The sequence below is a fragment of the Lithobates pipiens genome, unplaced genomic scaffold, assembly GCF_037356315.1.
Source record: "Lithobates pipiens isolate NorthernLeopardFrog02 unplaced genomic scaffold, aLitPip1_a1.2 Scaffold_8, whole genome shotgun sequence".
Lineage (NCBI taxonomy): Eukaryota > Metazoa > Chordata > Amphibia > Anura > Ranidae > Lithobates > Lithobates pipiens.
The window spans coordinates 221,718,659-221,729,757 of record NW_027507903.1 but is presented as its reverse complement, the minus strand read 5'-3'; positions in this window follow the sequence as shown (position 1 = coordinate 221,729,757).

Below are 11,099 nucleotides of genomic sequence, written 5' to 3'. Positions count from 1 at the left end.
CTGTCCCTTGCGTACACCCTGTGCACCCACTTTATCTTTGGGGCTACTGAGCTGTCAGTGCCCATACAGCTGGTCCAACAATCCAGGGATTTGAAATCTCTGTTCTTCTCTCTCTTCACTGTGGAGACAGATCAGAGCTTTACATATATCCACAAATTAATAAAAAAATAAAAAACAAAATCTTCTGAAATTTAAAAAGCATAGATGCTTTACTAGCTATGCAGATATATAGCTCTCATCACCAAGAATCATGAAGAAGATTAACCACTTCAGCCCCGGAAGGATTTACCCCCTTCCTGACCAAGCCCTTTTTTATTTTTTGCGCTATAAACAAAAAACAATATTTTTGATATTTGATCACCCTCTCCGCCGTTTTTTTTTTTTGCGCTATAAGCAAAAAAAGACTAACAATTTTGAAAAAAAAAAACAATGTTTTTTACTTTTTGCTATAATAAATATCAATATCAGTTTAGGCCGATATGTATTCTTTTACATATATTTTTGGTAAAAAAATTGCAATAAGCGTATATTGATTGGTTTGCACAAATGTTATAGCGTCTACAAAATGGGGAATAGATTTATGGCATTTTGATAATTTTTTTTCTACTAGTAATGGCAGCGATTAACGATTTTTATCGGAACTGCGACATTGCAGAGGATAGATTGGAGACTTTTGACACTTTTTTGGAACCATTGACATTTATACAGCGATCAGTGCTATACAAATGCACTGATTACTGTGTAAATGTCACTGGCAGGGAAGGGGTTAACACTAGGGACGATCAAGGGGTCAACTGCGTTCCCTAAGTGTGTTTCTAACTGTGAGGGGATGGGACTGACTAGAGGAGAAGCCAGATACCTGTTCCTACTTTGTAGGAACAGATGATCTGTCTCCCCTCCCCTTTCAGAACAGGGATTTGTGTGTTTACACATGCAAATCCTGGCTCTGGCCCTTGTGCCCACGATTGCGGGTATGGCGGTTCACCCAATGGTGCCATTCTGACGATGTATATTGGCTCAAGCAGGTCGGCAAGTGGTTAAAAAATTCAGCATACTGTATTTGTTTGCATGTAGATGTACTAGAACACATGTAAACACTGCAAATCCATTGAACTGCAAACGTGACAAAGAGCTCACTGGAAATGCGCTGCAAACCCATTGCAATGTGTACGGCACACTGAACATGGGGACTGTGGTGTAAACGAGCCCTTATTAAAAATGAGCACCGTGAGAAGAACAGGGAGGAAAAGGAAGATAAGATATGCAAAATGTACAAAACCTACAAATACCTAAAAGTTTATAGACATTGCTAAACATTTCTAGGGGTGCCTTTGTTGTAATTTTGATGATAAAGAGAAGTTAATTAGATGAGATGTTGCCAGTGCCTACATTTTGTAATTCCTATTTTAAATTTGAAATATCTTTGATGAGATCCAGATACCTTGTTTGTTAAAGTCCCCTCCTTAGCTGTCCAGGATTAAGTTCTTATTAAAGAAAATGGTACAATAGACTTGGCTACCTTTTTTTTCAGAGTGCCACTAGAATTTAGTTATATTATCTCAAAATAAAAACTGAATTAAAAGAAGAAAAATCTAGTTTAGTGGCAATGCATTTTTTTCTTTTTTTTTTATCTAGATCATTTTAATGTTCCAGTAAAAATAAATACTGCTTCCAGTTCTATGATGTTTCATCTGCAGGTGGTGCTGTTATTCCCTTTTTTGTAAGCTCATTTTGTTCGACTAGGGCTATGTTCAGGAAGTGAAATAGTGGCTAATCTACTTCTGAGTGATAGAGTCCTTTATCTCCTTATGTAAAAGCCTACTTAGGAAGAAGAGGTTGTATTATCTCTATAAACCCTAATGTTCAAACAAAATGTGGTTTTGATTTTTGAATGGCAAAAAAAAGATGAATATTTTGTCATGCAAAACAAATGTAAATAATTTTTTTACACATTCCTTTATACACATGATTTGCCAGATAACACTGATGTCTGCTCATGAGTGAACAGATTTTTGCATTGCAGCTATCGGTAAATATTGACTCGGCTGTATTCAGCAAACACTAAGGGCTCATGCACACAGAGTTTAAAAAACATTGCTTATCCAGGCGTTAAGAGTTTTTTTTTAGCTTGTAAAAGCACCTTTATGTAAACCTTTACTGTATGCCCATGCACACAGGCATATTAGAAGAGGAGCGTTTACAGGCTGAAAAAACTGCCCATCAAAGGCACACTCAAGAGAGCAGTTGAAAAGCAGAAAAAATGTAGAATGTGACAAAACTCTAATTGTGCATTTTAATTTCGATGCATTCCAATAACCAGAATAAATTAATATTCTGGCCAATAGAATGCATTAACGTTCAATCGCATATGCAATACGTGGCCTTTAGCGCATTTTATTGCCAGAAGTTCTGGCCTCTAAAGCAGGGTTGTCAACCTCCCGCTGCATTGTTTACTGACAAAACATGGAAAATTTACTGACGGAGCTCATTTTTTACTGGCGACCTGAAAAATGACAGAACTCCTATTGAAAACGAACACAATCAATATTTAAACGATATAAACATGATATGGAAACACTGACAATACTCATAACAAGTAATTAGCCTGATTTACACTTAAAAAGTCAACACAGCATGACCAATTATTAGCCCCTGATAGTCACTGACGGTTTTAAAAAATCACAAATTTTTACAAACTCTGTAAATTTACTGACGGTTGGCAACCTTAATCCAAAGGGGCTTTTACAGGTGCCCTGTGTTCATGAGGCCTTAAATCTTTAGCACTAAAATGGCTGTGTTTAATGCAATATATCATGCAACAGGTTATTGTTACATCCTATCTGTTGCTTGGGGGGGTAGGGGGGGCTGGCGTTCTGCCACTGATGGGGGGCCCCAGTGGGGTTGCTAGATGCAGCGCTGAGAGCATCTCTCTTATACAGCCCAGAGCTTGCACTGCCAGTTCCCTCTCCCTCCTCCCTTACATGGATGGGAGAGGAGAGGATGGGAGAGGAGAGGTTGCCGATCTTCTCCTCTTGCCCCTCTCTTCCTGTGTGCACTGACAGTTTTGCCAATTAACAGCTCTGCTTTTCTGACACAGACACAGTGTAGGAGGAGAGGACCCCTCTGATCACATGGTAAAGTAGCACTGTGATTGGCCCTTTCCAAAGGACACAGCAGTCACAGAGTGCGCTGGATGCGTGTCAGGGGGCACGCAGGAGGCAGGATTCTGGAAGGATGTCCATGGACGTCCTCCCAGAACTGGAAGCCCGGGGCTCGGATGGAAGGAGGAGGGTCAGGGGCACCCTTAATGGTTTATTTCACTGGGGACCTGAAGATTCTAGTTACGCCTCTGATTATATATTTAACTTTTTTTTTTTTTTTTTACAAGTTAACATTTATTACATTACAAAGGGTTCCCAGAATACTCAGATTGCTTAGATTTTACCTTTGATTCCCCTGATTGTAACTGGTTCTGAGCCTTCTAAAGGTACTGGGATATGTTACTGCTGAAATAGTCATTGAAAGCTCTATTATCTGAAATTGTGAAAAGGAAAAGAGAGCGCCACCTGCTGGCTGAAAAGAAGACTGCATAGATCATATTTAGTGCTGGTTCACATTGGTGGGATTTCGCACAGAACTACATGGCAAGGGAAATCACATTATGTCCATTCACATCAATGCAACTTCATTGCGATTTGGCACCATAGAATATGCTAACCACATAAAGCCTTATCTGACTTACAGTAAAGCGGAACTCCAGGCAAAGAGCTCATTACACAGATGAAATACATTTGTGGAAGCTGTTTGACCTGTTTTGTACTTTTTTCTTGCAGTTCTGAGATTCACACAGAGATTCTCACAGTCCTTCCACAAAGCATAGCTCTTCTTAGTAGGTAAGGAGTGCTGATTTTTCTTTGCTGCCTGAAGTTAGTGCTACACTTCCAGGTTTTATTCCTCCGCAGCCTGTGAATGGACAATGAAGAAGACACAGCACACTAATGAGTTCATATTACTATCACTCTGCTTTCTCCCCCTGTCCTCATGGTCTTTGTTAGCACATGAACTGATTGGATACTTGTGCTTCTTCTCCCTCAAATGAAAATGCAAATAAACCACCAAAACATTTTGAAGGAAATTCATAAAGGGTGTCATAAGGACAAGGCTGTGGTAAGAAATATTGCTTTTTTGTATGCTGTGTGAATGGAAACACCTAACACACATATAGCCCAAGGAGCACCTTTAGGCTTTTAAAGTAGTTGTAAAACTCAGACATGAAATATGAACAAAGCATATCCTTCTATAGGCGCCAACGAGTGGTCTGTGGGCCCCTGATGGTCCACAAAAAAAATGTTGGTGGTCCCCAGGGGTTCGGCTGCAAATCAACATTGTGGTGGATGTACAGTATGCTGCCCAATGTTGTTTCCAGTGTTATTCTCAATGCGCACTGACAAGTCAATATTGTCAACACACATTGATATCCAATGCTTCATTTGTAGTTCTGGCTCCTGTGAACTCAGAGGGAGGTGGCGGGAGTAGTGCAGAGAGTGGAAGGTGAAGGAGGGGACTTCCAATGGCAGCACTGATCACATATTGTGGGAGGGAGCACAGAGCTTGAGCATATGGCTGTAATAGGAGAGATCCAATGATGTGTCTATGTAAAGCAGCAGTGTGTTGCAGGGGGTAGTGGGGCAGAGAGCATTGTATGTATAAGGCAATAGTGTAATCCAGGGGAAGGGAGCTTCATACACTAAATCAGAGGTGGTCAACAATGAACCACGTTTTTTCCTCAGGTTATTACTTCATATCTGAATCTGGCTGTAAGTTCATCCTTCAACTCTCATCAGCCATACACAGAATTTGAAATGTTTCCTTACTAGTGTACATTTTTGGCAGTGGATGTACTGGTAATTGATGAAACTGGTGCTGTTCCTAGTTAGTGATCAGTACACTGGTTCTGACAAACAATAATACTAGATGATATTGTACTAATGTGCCTGGTGATCAGATGTTTAATGCTAGCTTATGCTGGAACTGGTGATATTGTACTGTTGTGGTGGCATATTGCTGGCTTATACAGGCTCTGTTGACACTGGCACTTGAGTGGCTAGTGATCAGAACAATTTCGCTGTTTTTCCTTGCTGCGGGGACACTGGCATTGGACACTGGCTTTCTATTTTTTGCTACACCATAGGGGCCTGCGGTCCCTGCCTGTAAAGGGCATCTGCTTTAGGCCTGGCTGAGCCAGTGTGAGGCCTACAGTGCTAGTTGGTCTGGGAAGTGCTAGCAAGGGATATGCTGGAGGAGTGAGGAGTAATAGTCTGCAAGCAAGGAGGGGCAGGAAGAGAAGAGGAGATGGTATATACCGTGGTGTATATAGTTAGTCTCAATCTTGACTGTCAATTATCTGGGCATCTCATACGTTTCCTATCCCTATCCAAGTTAAATTTTCCTCAATAAAATACAGAAAAACAAGTACAAGGACTGCTTTCATGTCTATGGATGCTTGAAAAGTGTATGCTGGCTGGGCAGGGTGACAGACGGACTACTACACTCAACAGTCCCTAAGGTGGTACCGCTACACGTGTATGCAGCAGAGCCTGAATTATCTGTGTTAACTATGTTTCAGTTCAGTTTTGTGTAACAATTACAGCAAGTGTCATTTGAGAACGTGATGTGACCTCTTGGCAAATAACTATACCTGTAAGCTATATATATTCAAAGTTATTAGCCTAATTTACATTTACAACGTTTCATCTAGCTGGATGAGTACAACTCCAACCTTAATTGAATTTGTATTACAGGGTTGAGCCCTGTGCCATTGGACGTTTTCTCATTCAAAGACTGTATTTTATTAAAAAGTTGCTAATGAGACAGAAACGCTAATGCGATTAGGTGATATTTATTACAGTAATGTCATTCATGTCAGTGATTTTTACAGTACATTAATAAAACTGATGTTACTAATATATCAGATTATGGTAAGTTAGCTACTAAGCACTGGCAGATCCACAAAGCTTCTAAGATATATAGTAATAAATCAGCAATATAGCAATAAATCAATAAATAGTAAACTAACCCCATATTCATTTTATAAAGTAGTGTTAAAGTGTATCCATCCCCAAGAACAAAAATTTAATATATTTCAGCTTGTGTCCTTAACCACTAGAATACAGGGCACTTTCGCCCCCTTCTTTCCCAGCCCAATTTTCAGCTTTCATCGCTCTCGCACTTTCAGTGACAATTGCGCGGTCATGCTACACTGTACCCGAATGAAATTTTTATCATTTTGTTCGCACAAATAGAGCTTTATTTTGGTGGTATTTATTCACGACTCCGTTTTTTATTTTTTGCGATATAAGCGCAAAAAAGCGGAAATTTGGAAAAAAAACAATATTTTCTTTTTTCTATTTTAAAAGAAATCCAATAAAATCTAATTTTGTCATAAATTTAAGCCAAAATGTATTCTGCTACATGTTTTTGGTAAAAAAAATTCCATTAAGTGTATAATAATTGGTTTGTGTGATCACGGACATATGTACGCAAATGATCATGTACATATGTGTGCAGATAATCATTGGAATATGTGATTTTAGTGGGACATATGTGGGGGATATGTGTTTTTTTTATTTGGGGACATGTCTTTTTATTATTTGGGGACATGTGTGTTTTGGGGACATGTGTGGTGACATGTATATTGTGGTGACATGTGTGTTTACACTGTGTGGTGATGTGTGTTTACACTAGACTAGTGATCAGTTAGTAAAAAGCTGTAAAAACAGCTCATACTCACTGATCACCAGCCGGCTGCAGCGATCTGCTCTCCTCTCCTCAGCGATGACTTCTGTGTGAGGAGAGGAGGAGCTGATTGCCTAGCAACCGGCTGTTTGTTTACATCACATGACGGCCGTGATTGGACACGGCCGTCATGTGATCAGGAGGGCCAATCACAGAGCCCTCCTGCCGATCCGAGATGTGCCGTGTCCGGGTGACACGAGCACATCGGGATCGCGCCGCTGCGCGGGCACACGCGCGCGTGATCCCCCTCCTTCTGAGAGGACGTTCCTGAACGTCCTCTCAGAAGTAGAGAGCTCCCACCCGGCCGTATATGTACATTGGCCGGGTGGGAAGTGGTTAAATTTGGTGGCTGCATTATTTTTCTTTTTCATGCTTTTTTGCTTAAATTTCTTCTGGTGATTCTGCCAGTAACACACTTCTTAGCTGGGGGGCCAATATTTACTCACTTTATGGCCCCGCATTTGCCCGATGGGCGGCAGGTTCTTGTGCGTCTCCTCTCTCCTCCTCCTAGGGGGCCAATAGGATCGCCTGTCCTTTCAGCCAATTGGGTGACGGGTCTCAGAACCTGCTTCCTGATTGGTCAAGTGGAGAATCAGTGTGACAATAGGAAATATTAATTCCCTATTGTCACACACACACACACAACTGGGTCCCTCTTTCCTCCTCATTTTGATCTGACTTTTTTATGTATCACAAGTGTTTTTTTTACAGTGCTAAACTTTTTTGTCCAAGTTCTAAAATGTTGCATTTGTACATTTTAAATGCCAGAATAAAGGAACAGTAGCATTAAAAAAAGCACCATTTTATGCATTAATTATCCATGTAACAGGGTGTGGTAGGGGCTGTGTCCTTTGCCTACTTCCTTTTTGCTAATAGGTGTCCCTCTTTCCCATCTCAAAAGGTTGGGATGTATAGTCCACATAGAAAATTCAAGGCTCATAACATTGTTTGACATTTCAATGCAGCATTTTCAGCTTACTAGAAGAAGTTAGGAGCTCATTGGATTTCTGATAGATGATCAGGTGTTCTTTGCACTTATCAAACATATAAAACAATAGCAATAATGGCATGTTTAACAGACAAAAGGAAGGAAATAAGAGAATTTCCTTCAGCTTTACATACACTAAAGTAGAACTATACTTACCTCCACACCAGTGATACAGTGCCTTGGAGATCCCTCACTCAGCTGCTTCATCTTGTGCAACTTAGTGTGCAGTGTGAACAGGCAGGTAAGAGACTAATGCAGAAGAGACACTGTTTCTTCTGCATTACACTTCCTGCCTATACACATTTTTTTTCTACCCAAGTTCCACTTTAAGGGTAAGATACATGTTTTAAATAAAGAAGAACCGCGCTCCTCCCAAAAGTGCCAACATGAGTGATCCAAAAACCTCCACCCCTTGGGTCTAATATCTAAAAAAGTGAGTTATATCAAATAGTCACAGCATACAAAGGATAAGGCCAAAATAGTGAAAATTAAACCCATTAACCTTTTGTGAAAAATTCAAACTTTAGTGACCTGCTGTAATAAAACATACTCCACTGTATGCTGAAATTATGTGAAAAATGATATATAAAAAAGTGAAATGTTAAAAAAAAAAAAAACCTGTGAAGAAAGCAATATACTAAATAATTCATATACAATAGTCCTCAAAAGTGGAGTCTTTCCAACTGCAAAGAAATCTGAATTTGCAAGGCACCACGTGGCGATTAAGTGATTGAAGAAGATAAAGTCCTTTACTTCATATTCCTGTTATTGTGAAGCGTGCAAAATTTCACCACCACCAAAAACCAAGATGGCTCCTTACCAGATACTTTAAATCGAATTGCATGTATAAGCAAGGGAGACTGTACACACTCCTAAATCTTCCAATGGCAACGGATCTTTCCAACTGTGATTCAATGTCATAGATCCCAATTCATATTGACCAATATTCCGCCATAAAAGGAAAAACACTCCAATAGTGTAAAATCACTCATTTAGTTAAGATTTTTTTTTTAAATTACACTTACAAACATGCGGCAAGATATGGCTACGCCAGCCGTACGCACACCTCCACAAACCTATCTTCTCCAAATCGTACAAATGGAAATTTTTCCAGGCGATACCAGCGTGTCGCACCGCCCAAAGCATTTCGTGACAATTCTCGTCATCTCGGGGCATGGGTGGCACGCTGTATCGCCTCTTATTTATGTATGATCAATTGGCTCGAATCTCCCCCCTCATGATTAAACCAGGCCTCGCTCTCGAAAGCGCGGCGGAAGCGGAACAGAACACAGCCTCCGCCGCACAGCCAATCACTGCGCCATCTCAACTTTGCATCCAATTAGCTCATATCTCCACCTCTTCGCGATTATATGCTATCTCCCAAAGTTGTATAAAAATCCGATTTGCCCCCCGGGACGAACAGTAGTTAGTGGTATTGACTCAGTGACGTCCCGGGTGGGCAAATATATTGACAACTTCCTACAACCCTTGGTGCAGAGAGCACCGTCTTATGTCAAGGATACCAAACAGATTATTAACATGTTGGCAGGAATGACACCCAAGAAAGGACTTTGGCTTGTAACTGCCGATGTCACTTCTTTATACACTATCATCACTCACAATTTAGGTTTGGAGGCAGTTAGACTTTATTTAGAAAGGAGTTCGGGTTTAGTTCAGATTCAAATGGATTTTATTTTGGAACTTCTGGAGTTTGCGCTGGGCATAATTACTTTTTGTTTGATAATCAATTTTTTCGTCAAGACAGGGGAGTGGCCATGGGGGCTAAGTATGCCCCCAGTCTGGCCAACCTGTTTATGGCCAAATGGGAGGAGGACGTCATCGATTCTCAGAGGAAGCCAGAAGTGGCCCTTTGGGCTAGATATATTGATGACGTCCTCCCCCTATGGAACGGTAAGGAGTTGGATCTGCATGTGTTTATGACATTGTTAAATGATAATGATAGAGGTATCAAGCTTAATTATGAAGCGAGTCTAGAGGAGATTCATTTTCTTGACCTGAATATTAAGGTTGTTAATGATACATTTATAACCTCCACGTTTTTTTAAACGATGGACAGAAATTCATTTATTCCCTTAGGAAGCTGTCATTTTGAACCATGGCTGAAGGCGGTTCCTCTGGGGCAGTATATGCACCTCAGAAGAAACTGCACTGAGATCACAACATTCGATGAACAGGCATCGCTACTTTCTAAGAGGTTTATCGAGAAGGGATATAATGCAAGGACCCTAGCTGAAGCAGTTAATACTGCACGGAATAAAGATAGATCTCTCCTTTTGGGAGATAGGGGTTCCAATAGGGAGAGTAATCAGGTAACCTTACCTTTCATCACTACTTTTCCGTGCAGCATCGTAGCATTAAGAGTCTTATCCGGAAGCACTGGCATTTATTAACCAATGACCAGGTTCTGGGCACGGTTCTGCCAGAAAACCCTAGAGTCGTTTTCAGGGGGGCCTCCTCACTGGGGACCAGGATTGCTCCCAGTGTACAGGACCCGCCAAAAATGAATAGATGCTTTTTTCAAAATCTTACTGGGTACTTTAGATGTAAAAATTGCCAAGTATGTTCTTTAAATGTTAATAAGAGTTCTAAGATATGTAGGTTCACCTCCACCAGCACTCAAAGAACATATGAAGTTGAACCCTTTATTACATGTTCCTCAGAGGTGGTGGTGTATCTCATACAGTGCCCTTGTGGCCTCCAGTATGGGGGGAGAACCAAGAGGGCTCTGAGAGTTAGAGTAAATGAACATATTGGAAATATCAGACGTGGTTTTGATAAGCATCCAGTATCCAGACATTACGACGAGGTACACAATAGGGATCCCTCTAACACCCTTTATATGGGTATAGATAAATACAAACCACACTGGAGGGGAGGGTCACTGGTAAGAGAGATATCCCGTTTGGAAATGTCCTGGATATATAAATTAAAAACATATGTCCCGCATGGAATGAACGTTGACACTGATGTCAACGCTTTTATTAACAATGCCTAAAGGGTGGTCTGGGGGTCCCATATAAAATAGGTTTACAGGAGATATTGGGAATACCTTCTAGATGTTTTGATCCTATATTATTTTTATTATTTTTCATTTTAGTTCTATTTCTATTATTTTTACATTTTTAGGTCATGCATATTGTCTGAGTACATGTATGCTGTATGGTTTTGATAATATTTTAAGGTATATATTGTTTATACATGTTTTATAAATTGTAAAGAACATTTATTAGCATAGATATTATTTGGCTATATTAATTTATGCATGCATGTGTGCCTGTGTCTGTCCCCAACACCG